Below are 11,719 nucleotides of genomic sequence, written 5' to 3' on the forward strand. Positions count from 1 at the left end.
GGTCGGTCGGCCAGAAATGTCCAGAAAGCTCAGAATTTGAAGATATTTTGCTCCAGCTGTCTTCCAAATGCTCTAGCTGTCTCTATATTCAGATATTTCGACCAAATGCTCTCTTTTTGCTATATATTGAAGCAATATCTATCATTTTAAGGGGTTGGAAGGTGAGCAAGTTTGAGAGCCTCTCTCTCTCTCTCTCTCTCTCTCTCTCTCTATAATTTTGTAAACAAAATTCCAACCTCTCTCTCTTCCTATATTGTGCTTAGAAGTGAGAATTTCCTACACTCTTGCAAAGAGACCCTAGACCAAACACCTCTACCTTGTTGATGAGGTTCTTGGAGGTCCTATTTGAGCTCTCAAAGCTTGTTTTGGCTCAGATTTGCACCTGTTTTGCTATTGTACTTCAAAGGTAAGCACTTATCCCTTTTAAGCTTGTCTTGCACACTTGTTTTGCCAGCTTTGCAAATTGTTTTTGGCTTGGTTTTGAACTGAAGAAAACTCTGTTTTTCAGTCCAAAAAATGGTGGTTTAAGCCTTGTTTGGTTAGACGGTGTTTCCTTCCTTTTGCTCTTTGGCTTGTAAAGCCTTTTGAGCTATATTTCAAGCTTTTCAAACAATCTCTTTTTGACCTTAAAACCACTGAATTCCAGAGGAATTTCAGTGGTGGAAAGCTTGTTGTGAGGCCTAAAATGTGAGGGGATGGCCTCTCCTCCTTGTCTCTCTATGCCATGCCTTGTTAGCACTACAAAGGAGCATATTTTTGTGGCTTGTGTTACCTCATTTCAAGTATGTTTTTGTGACTTTTTAGACCTGATCTAACTCTGTTTTTGGCTGGTTTGGTCACTTGTTGCTTGCATCTTGCACATGTAGTGTAATTTTGCTTACTAGCCTAATATGCATAATGAGTATGCCTATCATTCTAGCTTATATTAGCTCAACTCCAGCACATTTTTGCTAATGTTTTAGCATGATTAAGCTCTGTTTTGAGTGAGCTTGGACATATGTGCTTTGCCATGTATAGCTATAGTGTAGTTGGCCTTCACTAGCATTGTGATTCAAGACATCTAGCATGCTTTGCTTGAATTGTTTGCATGCCATAGCTTCATTTAGCATGTAATTTCAGAGCATATACCATTGTCATACTCTTGCATGTATCACTCCTTCATTGCTTCTAAGAGTTAAGCTTTGTGCCTTGCTTGCGAGCCAACATATGCGCACGATTTTCTTGTCTTTTGTGTCTAAGTTTTAGCATGATTAGGCCACTGATTTAGCATGTTTTAGGTCTGTCCATAGCTGATTTGGTCATTCGAGCTTTGTATTGCATACCTATAGTGTTGTGTCCTTCACTAGTTTCAATGTTTTTGACTCTTAACATATTGTGCATGGTTTGTTTGCATGATTTTAAGTCATTTAGCATGTCATTTCAGTGCTAAAATATATGCCATTGCACTCCATTCTTTCATTCTTTCATTCACTTTGAAAGAGGTCTTTAGCCCCTTGTTGGCTTGAGCATGGAATTGAGACTCTCATGCCTAATGGTTTTAGCCTTCTCTTGAGGGTTTCTACTAACCAAAAGCATGAGGCTTCTTTTATGCTCAAGGTGCTTGTGGCTTAGGCCATCTCTCTCATTAGAGGACTTTCACATTGAACTTAACCGGTTAAAGGACTAATTGGTAAGCTAAAATGTGTAAACAAAATGAGCAAAGTAAAACTTATACAAGATAAGCATGTTGTTTACATTGCATGTGTTTGGATCAGACGTTAATCCAAACACAAGAAATATGGGACATTTCATACTCAAAGTGATGAAACGTGTCACAATTCTTGGTCGTTGTCACCCTTGATCATGCATGATAGGGTGGCAGCCTTTTCGAGTCTTATGTGCGCATTCACTAAGCTTGTACAAGCTTGGTTCTTTAGCCACCACGCATTGAAAATGCTTGGTTGGTGGCTTAAGAGCCAAGTGCCACACTCCTTTGAGCTTGAGACATGATAAAGAAGGTGGCAGTACATACATTTCCTTGTAAATACACTGTCATGCCTCTGCTTGCTCTCTGTTGCAGCAAAAAAGTAATTTCAGAGAAGTAGTGGCCGACCGACCATCAGTAGTGACCGATGGCCACCCTTTCAAGCTGATTAGCCCTCAGCATGTTCTTGAGATCAAACAGAAGCAATCTGGAAGTTGGCATAATTTTCAGAGGTCCCGATATGTGTAAACAGAGGCGTCTAGAGGCAAGGTAGTGGATTTTCGGGAGGACACAACCGAGCATGCATGCCTCCCTCCCCCGCGAGGCCATCTTTATCGCTTTATTAGCTAGTTGTAGTTAATTACATGTGCTATAATTAATTTAGCTTAATTCATTTTGCAATATTTTAATTAGCTTAGATTAGCTAGTTATTCAATTGTGTTGTAATTAATTAGCTAAGTTAGTTAATTAGTTGGTTTGTAATAAGTAGCTTAGCTTAGTGTAGCTTAGCTTATTTATTCGGACCCTCCTTCGCGAGGGTGCAATGTTGTAATAAGCGTGCGTGTGTGTGTGCATGTCTTCCAACCCCAAGTCTTTCTCCCTTTTACTTAACCACTTTCGATAGTTAGTTTAGGGCATGTTTTGATTAGCATACCTTATGCTTTGCATGTTTGCATCATTCATTTGTCTTGCATGTACCAGGCTTGGCGCATCATTCAAACTGCATCATATTTCAATACCTATTTGAATACGTGTATCAATTGTTGCTTCGTATGCCATCTTAGATAGCCGAGCCTATTTAGTTGCATTATTGCATGTGTTGCATTAGGCATTCTGTATAGTTAGGATCATGTATGATTTCTAACTAGTTTTTATTTTGACTCGGAGTACACTGTAAGTGTTTATGCTTTAGCATCCTTGTATAAGTGTGAGTGTTGTCATGATAGCATGCTTGTCATGAGGCTATTTGCTTAACTGCTTTGATACCTGTGGGTGAAGGCTTGATTGCCTGAATTAGAATAACTCGATGATTGTGAGTTTTAAGCCCACCTTGCGAAGTAGAAAAATCATGTTTTAAAGCCCACTTTAGGGTGGCAAATCCACGCTTTAGCCTACTTGCAAGTAGCACTTTCAAACCATTTTCAAAAATAAACATGAGTTGTTTTGGTCCAATTCTCGTGATTGAGTCTATACTTGTATGTTGTGCACATCACGTAGTAAAGTTAGCTAATAACCGGAATAAGAACACATGAGGTTTATAAAACAACATATCATGCTTAAGAGAGGCCGAGCATTTGATCGGGCGAGCAGGGGTGCTCATTTCAGGACCTTCCCCTCTCGTACCCAAGTTCCCGAGCCAAGACAACTTTGGTGATGATAGACACGTGGCCTTTGGCACGAGTCAGGGTATCCTAAATTTCTCAAAATAAAATATTTAGGTGGCGACTCTCTAATCTGGCAAAGCAGTCCATGTTTGGCGCTTTTTATTCAAAATCGACTTTTCAAAACAATTTGCCAGATTTAGACTCTTTGGTGATTTATCAGTCTCACATTGCACTTTGTGAGATTAGATTCAGAACCGTGACAGAAGTCCGAACTGTAGTAAGACCAAATTTGCGCCATCTTCGAAAAGGGGGCGCGCGAAGAAAGTCGGGTCTACAGCCCCATGCGCCAGACTAAACTTTCTAGTGAATTTTCGACAAGCTTTGGCAAAACTTCAGGCCGCGCGTGAGTCCTCCTTTTAGGCATGTGTTTCTGGGTCTAGATTCCGCATATCGAGACCTTTCCTTCTGGTATGCTCAAAACTCGATTTCGAGCAACTTGATTTCTGGGCCATTTTTAAAAACACACTGTTTTTCACCACATCGCTCTAATACCACTTGTTGAGGATCAGGGGGCACACCAGGAACACAAACAAGCAATAACACAAGAGTTTTAACGTGGTTCAACAATCCAGCCTACGTCCACGGGAACGATAACACTATATATTAACAAGAGGAGGATTACACACTCAACTCACACTCTTACTCTCTCTTGGCTTGCTCTCTCATAAGCTCCACACTCTCTTTCTCCATTTATACATAAATGAGGAGAACCTCATTGGTTGCCACCTACCTTCTTCACTCTCTAGTGGGTTGGAGTTGGTGAGCCACCTACTTTCTTCCACTAGCTAGTGGGTTGGAGCTAATTAAGATTGGGTCAGATTTGGCTCATCTTTTCTTTGTCAACAATGGCTGTTGATTGAAGAAAAAATTGAAGAAGCTAGACATTTTCAGTCGAGCTACTCATGGTAAAGTGGCTAATCGTGTTGGTTGTCGGTGACTGCCGTAAATGTTGTCGGTGGCTTGTTGAAGACTTTGACCCTCCATTTCATCTATAAATGGTTAGTGAATGAGAGGGGGTCAGTGTGGTGAGTTGAAGAGAGAATACAGAGCAGAGAGAGAGAATTATAGAGTGTGCAATTCTTTGTTCCAAATATAGTGAAATCTGCTGCCTGTGGACGTAGGTGATTCGCTGAACCACATAAATCTTTGTGTGTGCTTGCTTGTGTGCCTGTGTGTGTTTGTATTCTGTCTCCTAGGCACAACAAATTGGTATCAGAGCATTGTTGTGCGAAAAACAGAGTGTTTTTTCTGTAAACTGAAAATTTCGAAGTTGTCAAAATTGAGTTTTCAGCATACCACGACGACCGCCTCGACGAGAGGAGTTTAGACCCAGGAAGACCAACCCACGAGGACAGTTCACGGGCCTTCACACGCTTGTCGAAGTTCTGTTCCCTAGATTTTTAAGAAATTACAATTTGGCCCCTAGATTTGAAGAAATTTCAATGACGTCCCTAGAGAGGTGGAGAAAGTGCTTTCCTAGCTAAATCAACTGTTCTGGACACAACCGTGGATTCCATTTTTTGAGATTTAGACCCGAAATTTCAGTGAAGGTTTCAAGAGCTTAGAAGTTGTCGTGTCTCCAGTATTTCAAGCATTCGCTATTGTTGTGGTGGAGAATTTTTTTTTTTTTTTTTGAAAAATCTCAATAACAGAATCTATAGAGAGGAGATCAGTCGAGTCTACAAGCAGTCCCACGATTACAAGCAGCTCTGGGCGTTAGACCCCCATGTCCCATGCTAAGTTCGAGGTAGAGAAGTTTGATGGTAGCAGCAACTTTGGCATGTGGAGAAGTGAAGTTAAAGATATGCTTGTCCAGATAAACATGCACTTCACTTTGGGAGACAAACCAGATGACTTGGACGAGATAGAATGTGAGAAAGTGAATCTCCTGGCCTGCAGTTCCATTTGACTTTGCCTTGCAAAAGAGGAGAAGTACGCCTTCACAGAATATGATATTGCGAAGGAGCTTTGGAAGGCGCTGGAAGACAAGTTCATGACAAAGAGCATTGAGAATCGGCTCTACTTGAAGAAGAGGTTGTTTCGTTTTGACTACAAGAAAGGTATTTCGATGAACGAACACCTGAACAATTTCAACAAAATTATTGCCGATTTGAAAAAGTTGGATGTTCAAATTGATTATGAAGATAAAGCACTGTTATTGTTAAATTCCTTGCCTGACACATATGACCATCTCACCACCACTTTCTTGTATGGTAAAGAAAAGATAAAGTATGTTTATGTTTCAAACGCCTTGGTAAATAATGAGTTCAGAAGGAAAGATAAGTCTGCAAACCGGGATTCAGCATCAGAGGCATTGACAGTCGCAGGCAGGACGAATAACAGAAGATATATAGGGCGGGAAAAGTCTCACTCAAAATCTAGAGGGAGATCATCAGATAGAAGATGTCTTGCAAAAGATGAGTGTGTTGCATGTCGTCAGAAGGGGCATTGGGCAAAAGATAGTCCCAATAAAGACAAGAAAGATGAAAAGGTGAACGTTGCAGGAGATAGAGATAATGGTGAAGGATCAACCTTCACAGTTTCATCACTTGGCCATTCTGATAAATGGATTCTAGATTCTGGATGTTCTTACTACACGTGTCCTAACAAGTAGTGGTTCTCGAGCTTTCGAGAGTTCGATGGAGGAGTTGTGTTAATGGTCAACGACCAAGCTTGCAGAACAAAGAGGATTGGAACAATTCGACTGAAGATGCATGATGGAACAATCAGAATTCTTGAAGATGTTCGGTATGTAGCAGATTTAATGAAGAATCTCATCTCAGTAGGAGTTTTAGATTCCAAAGGCTACAAAGTAACTGTGGAAGGTCGAGTCCTCAAAGTTGTTAGAGGAGCATTTGTTGCAATGAAGGGTACTCGGAAGGAGATTTATATTTCCTAGACGACTCTACAGTCATAGGGAGGGTGGCTATCTCCACCAGCTTAGAAGATGATACATCAGACACTTCCAGACTTTGGCACATGCGCCTAGGGTATGTCGGTGAGAAGGCTTTACATGGGTTGGTAAAACAAGGACTGTTGAAAGGCGTTAAAACAAGGAAGCTTGAGTTCTGCGAGCATTGTGAACATTGGCAAGCAAACAAGAATCGAGTTTGGTACTGCTATTCGTTGTACCAAAGGGATTCTAGACTACGTTCACACCGATGTATGGAGTCCTTCCAAGAATGCTTCTTTGGGAAGAAAACACTACTTTGTGTCGTTCATTGATGATTTCTCAAGAAGAGTATGGGTTTACACAATGAAACATAAGGATGAAGTATTAGACATCTTTCTTACATGGAAGAAAATGATTGAGACCCAGACAAATAGGAAGATCAAGAAGCTCAGATCTGACAATGGCGGCGAATACACATCAGATCCCTTCTTTGAGGTTTGTCGGAATGAAGGGATAGTGAGACATTTCACAGTTAGTGGAACGCCACAGCAAAATGAAATTACAGAACGCATGAACCGCACTTTGGTGGAGAAAGTCCGGTGTATGCTGTCACATTCTGGATTAGGCAAGGCATTTTGGGGAGAAGCACTAAACTATGGTCGTCATCTTGTCAATAGACTACCTACTGCAGCACTAGATGACAAGACTCCCATGGAGGTATGGTCAAGAGCGCCAGCTACTGATTATGATCAGCTACGTATCTTTGGATGTCCAGCTTATTTTCATGTTACAGAATCTAAGTTGGATCCTAGAGCCAAGAAAGCTATCTTCATGGGCTTCAGTGACGGTGTCAAGGGATATAGACTCTGGTGCCCTGAATCAAAGGAAGTTGTCACTAGAAGAGATGTTACCTTTGATGAGTCAATAATACTGAAGCAACCAAATCCTCAAGAAAATGATGAAGCATTGAAAAAGTCAGTGCAAGTGGAGTTTGAGACTCCAGCGAAGACTATTCAGAGAGGCAATAATCCTGAAGAAGTTTCAGTTGATAGCTCTGAAGAAGATTTTGAAGAGAGTTCAGATGAGAATAAAGATCCAGAGGCCCCACAATAATCAAAACCCATTGCAATCAGAAAAGAAAAAATAGTTATTAAGCAACCCGGTTGGATGACTGATATGGTGACCTATGCACTTCCAATAATTGAAGACAATGTTCCTTACATTTTCAAAGAAGCCGTGCAGAATGCAGAAAGTGTCAAATGGAAGGAGGCTATGGATGAAGAGATCGGGTCACTTCACAAGAACCAGACTTGGGAGTTGGTGCAACTAAGAAAGCAATTGGGTGTAAACGGGTTTATACCAAGAAGGAAGGCATCCCAAGCAAAAACAGCATCAAATTCAAAGCTAGATTGGTAGCTAAAGGCTATGCCTAGAAGGAAGGAATAGACTACAATGAGGTATTCTCACCTGTTGTTAAACACACGTCTATTCGTATCTTGCTAGCTTTAGTTGCACAGTTTGATCTCGAGCTCGCCCAACTCGATGTCAAAGCTGCCTTCTTACATGGAGATCTTGAAGAGGAGATATACATGTCCCAGCCAGATGGTTTCAAAGTTGCTGGAAAGGAGGATTGGGCTTGCAAATTAAAGAAATCGTTATACGGTTTAAAGCAGTCTCCAAGATAGTGGTACAAGCAATTTGATCAGTTTATGACAGAAAAGAAATATGCAAGAAGTCAATTTGATCATTGTGTATATTTTCGTAAGCTTTATGATGGTTCCTTCATCTATTTGCTCTTATATGTAGATGATATGCTAATTGTATCTAAGAGCAAGTTAGAGATTGACAAACTCAAGGCACAGTTGGCAGGAGAGTTCAAAATGAAGGATCTTGGCGAAGCAAAGAAAATTCATGGCATGGAGATCAAAAAAGACAGAAAGAAGGGCACGGTTTGTCTGACACAAACCCAGTATCTGAAAAAGATATTAAGTAGATTTGGCATAAATGAAAAAACAAAAGCAGTGAGTACTCTATTGGCCCCTTATTTCAAGCTTAGTACTTCAATGTCTCCACGCACAGAAGAATAACAAAAGCATATGGCACAGGTTCCCTATGCAAATGCAGTTAGTGCATTAATGTATGCTATGGTTTGTACAAAGCCTGACATCTCACATGCTGTGAGTATGGTAAGCATGTATATGGATGATCCGGGAAAAGGTCACTGGCAGGCAGTGAAATGGAACTTAAGGTACTTACATAGCACAGTTAATATGGGTTTGAAGTTCAAGAGAGATCATAAACTCGGACAGAATTTGGTTGGATATGTGGACTCAGATTATGCTGGTGACTTGAACAAACGCCGGTCAACAACAGGGTATTTATTTACTCTTGCTAAAGGATTGGTGAGTTGTAGGTCAACGCTTCAGTCAACGGTGGCTTTGTCTACTACAGAGGCAGAGTACATGGCGGTGACAGAAGCCTTTAAGGAAGCTATTTGGCTACATGGGTTGATTGAGGACTTGGGTATTGTTCAGAAGCACATTGAGGTGTATTGCAACAATCAGAGTGCCTTTTGTTTGGCAAAGAACCAGGTTCATCATTCCTGCACCAAGCACATTGATGTTCATTTCCATTTCATCTGAGAAATTGTGAATGAAGGGGATATTCTGCTTCAAAAGATTAGCACCACAGATAATCCAACCGATATGCTCACAAAAGTGGTTTCTGGGATCAAGTTCCAACATTGTTTGGACTTGGTCAACATCTTTCAGAACCATGCACCTTCAGGTGCATGGCAGTGTTGATCGATCACTATGTTGGATAGAGAATCTTCGCCAAGGTGGAGATTTGTTTAAGATTGGCTCAGATTTGGCTCATCTTTTCTTTGTCAACAATGGTTGCTAATTGAAGAAAAAATTGAAGAAGCTAAACATTTTCAGCCGAGCTACTCTTGGTAGGGTGGTTAATCTTGTTGGTTGTTGGTGGTTGCCATAAATGTTATCGGTGGCTTGTTGAAGACTTTGGCCCTCCATTTCATCTATAAATGGTTAATGAATGAGTGGGGGTCAGTGTGGTGAGTTAAAGAGAGAATACAAAATAGAGAGAGAGAATTATAGAGTGTGCAATTCTTTGTTCCAAATATAATGAAATCCGCTGCCCGTGGACGTAGGCGATTTGCCGAACCATGCAAATCTTTGTGTGTTCTTGCTTGTGTGCTTGTGTGTGATTGTTTTCTGTCTCCTAGGCACAATAGGAGCCACCTCCATTATCTTCCTATAGTGGACTGGAATGGGTTGATATCCAATAACAAAAAGAGAGAGGAAGAGACCCAAGCAATCGCAGTTGGTGTCGAAGACCCTTGCCCTCCAGTCTACCAACACTGTCTGCGAGAAGATCCCACATTCATGACCACCATAACCACATTCACAGCCAACACCACGACCACCAAATTGCGATCAACGAACTCTTCATTTCTCTTTAATCGCAACCTTTCTTCTCTATCTCTCGTTGTGGTGATCAGCGATGACAGCAGAGAATCAAATGGAGATGGGTGTGACCAGATTGCGCCTCAGCGATAATGACCAGATTGCACCCTGGCAAACCAGATCTACAGGTCTCTCTCTCTTTCTCTCTCTCTAGAGTTTTGTGAGATCCAGGTTAGGGGTGGCTAGAAATTAGGAGGAAATGAGGGGATTAGCGGGGCTGAGGATGGTTGGCTTTGACTCAATCCCTCTTCTATTTTCATTCTCATTCTCATTCTCTGCATGTTTTGTTTATTATTACTTTTTTTAATCCAAAATAACGTCCTTTTGGAAATACTCTAGGAACTACTATAAGAAATCCACTCTAGTGGATCCTTGCGCGAAAGGCATAACCCTAATACGTCTAAACATCCTCTTCGTGTCTTGCTTCACAGCTATCTGTTAGCATTGCAATTGAAACTTCCACTTAAGAGCACCAAATCTTCAACAATCCACAACTACAAATGCACACAATTTCCACGTTGGATCTTCTATTCTAATGTTTTGTGCCATTTTTTTTTTTTTGTACTATTGGATCGTTTGCAATTGAAAACCAAGCTAAATGACTATGGAGAAAAATCTAGCGACACAAATTGTGAGGGATAGTGATTTTGGAATAAGAAAGACTGTGCCTAGTTTATTTTTCTCTAGTAAAGTTCATGACAACGTGTGATAGTATAGGAAGAATGAGATTTTGGGGAATGGAAATAAGAATTTTGGAAGACTTTGTGTCATGCTTTAATCTTGATGTTTTATCTTTTTCATAAGTAAAGTCAAGATAAAGAACAAGATTATGTGTTAAATAGTTTCACAACCAATATGTAAAAATCTATCTCAAATTTTAAAAGTATGAATGCTTCTTGTCTATTAAGTCTCATTTGGGAGTTGATTTTTTTTTTTTTTTTCATAGTGTTTTTTGACTTTTTTATGAGTTGTAAAAAAATGTTTTTTAGAAAAAAATTTCGAAATAAATTTTTTAAAATTAAATGAAACATGACTAATTTCTTTGATAATGGTTTTTGTTCGTTGTATCAAAAACTATGATTTAGATTTTTGATTTTTTTTTTTAAGAATTTTTTTTAATTTATTTTTTTTACACTCGTCGGCTATTTTAGTCAAAATGTCAATTATCAAACAGCACGTAAATCACATAATGGACATTTGGGGTAATAGTAAAAAAAATTAAAAATAAAAAAAAGTACTAAACTATTTGCCATCAACAAAAGCTAAATATTACGTCAATTTTTTTCACTCACAAGTACGCATGGTCGTTTTCCCCACTTTGCTCCCTCTATATATCCTGCCTCACTCTGCATGGTTTTCCCTACTCTGATGAAAAAGTGGGGTGGGTATGAGTTTTGCTTCCCCCGGCCCCTATTATATTTATTAGATATATTTATATGTATATAATATATATATATATTTTAATTTTTTTCATTATAATAAAATTAAAAAATTAAAATATTATTCTTACTAATAATTTTTGCTCATTGATTTTATATCTTATAATATTCATTAATTATTGTGAGAGGCAAAAATAAAGAGTTTCATTCCGAGCAAAAAATGTGCAGAATCTGAGCAGGATTTGCATATAGTAGCATTAAACCGAGCGGAGTCGCTTTGACAAGAAAATTAGCAGGTCCACAAGACCAAGGGACCAGGACTAGAGGCCTAGGTCCAGACATGCAGGTTCAGGACTAGAGGACAAGATTCAGAGGTCTAGGACCAAAGGACCACATTCAGAGGTTCAGGACCAGAGAAGACCAGAGGTCCAGGTACAAACATGTAGGTTCAGGACAAGAGGACCAAATCCAGAGGTCCAAGACCAAAGATGACTAGGGGACCAGGACTAGAGGTCCACGTCCAAACATACGAATCTAGGACTAGAGGACCAAGTCTAGAGGTCCAAGGGACCAAGCCCATAAAGTCAGATCCAGAAGGCATAGCCCTAAGGAGT

This window comes from Camellia sinensis, chromosome 13 (assembly GCF_055761805.1).
Source record: "Camellia sinensis isolate YWXY chromosome 13, ASM5576180v1, whole genome shotgun sequence".
Classification (NCBI taxonomy): Eukaryota; Viridiplantae; Streptophyta; class Magnoliopsida; order Ericales; family Theaceae; genus Camellia; species Camellia sinensis.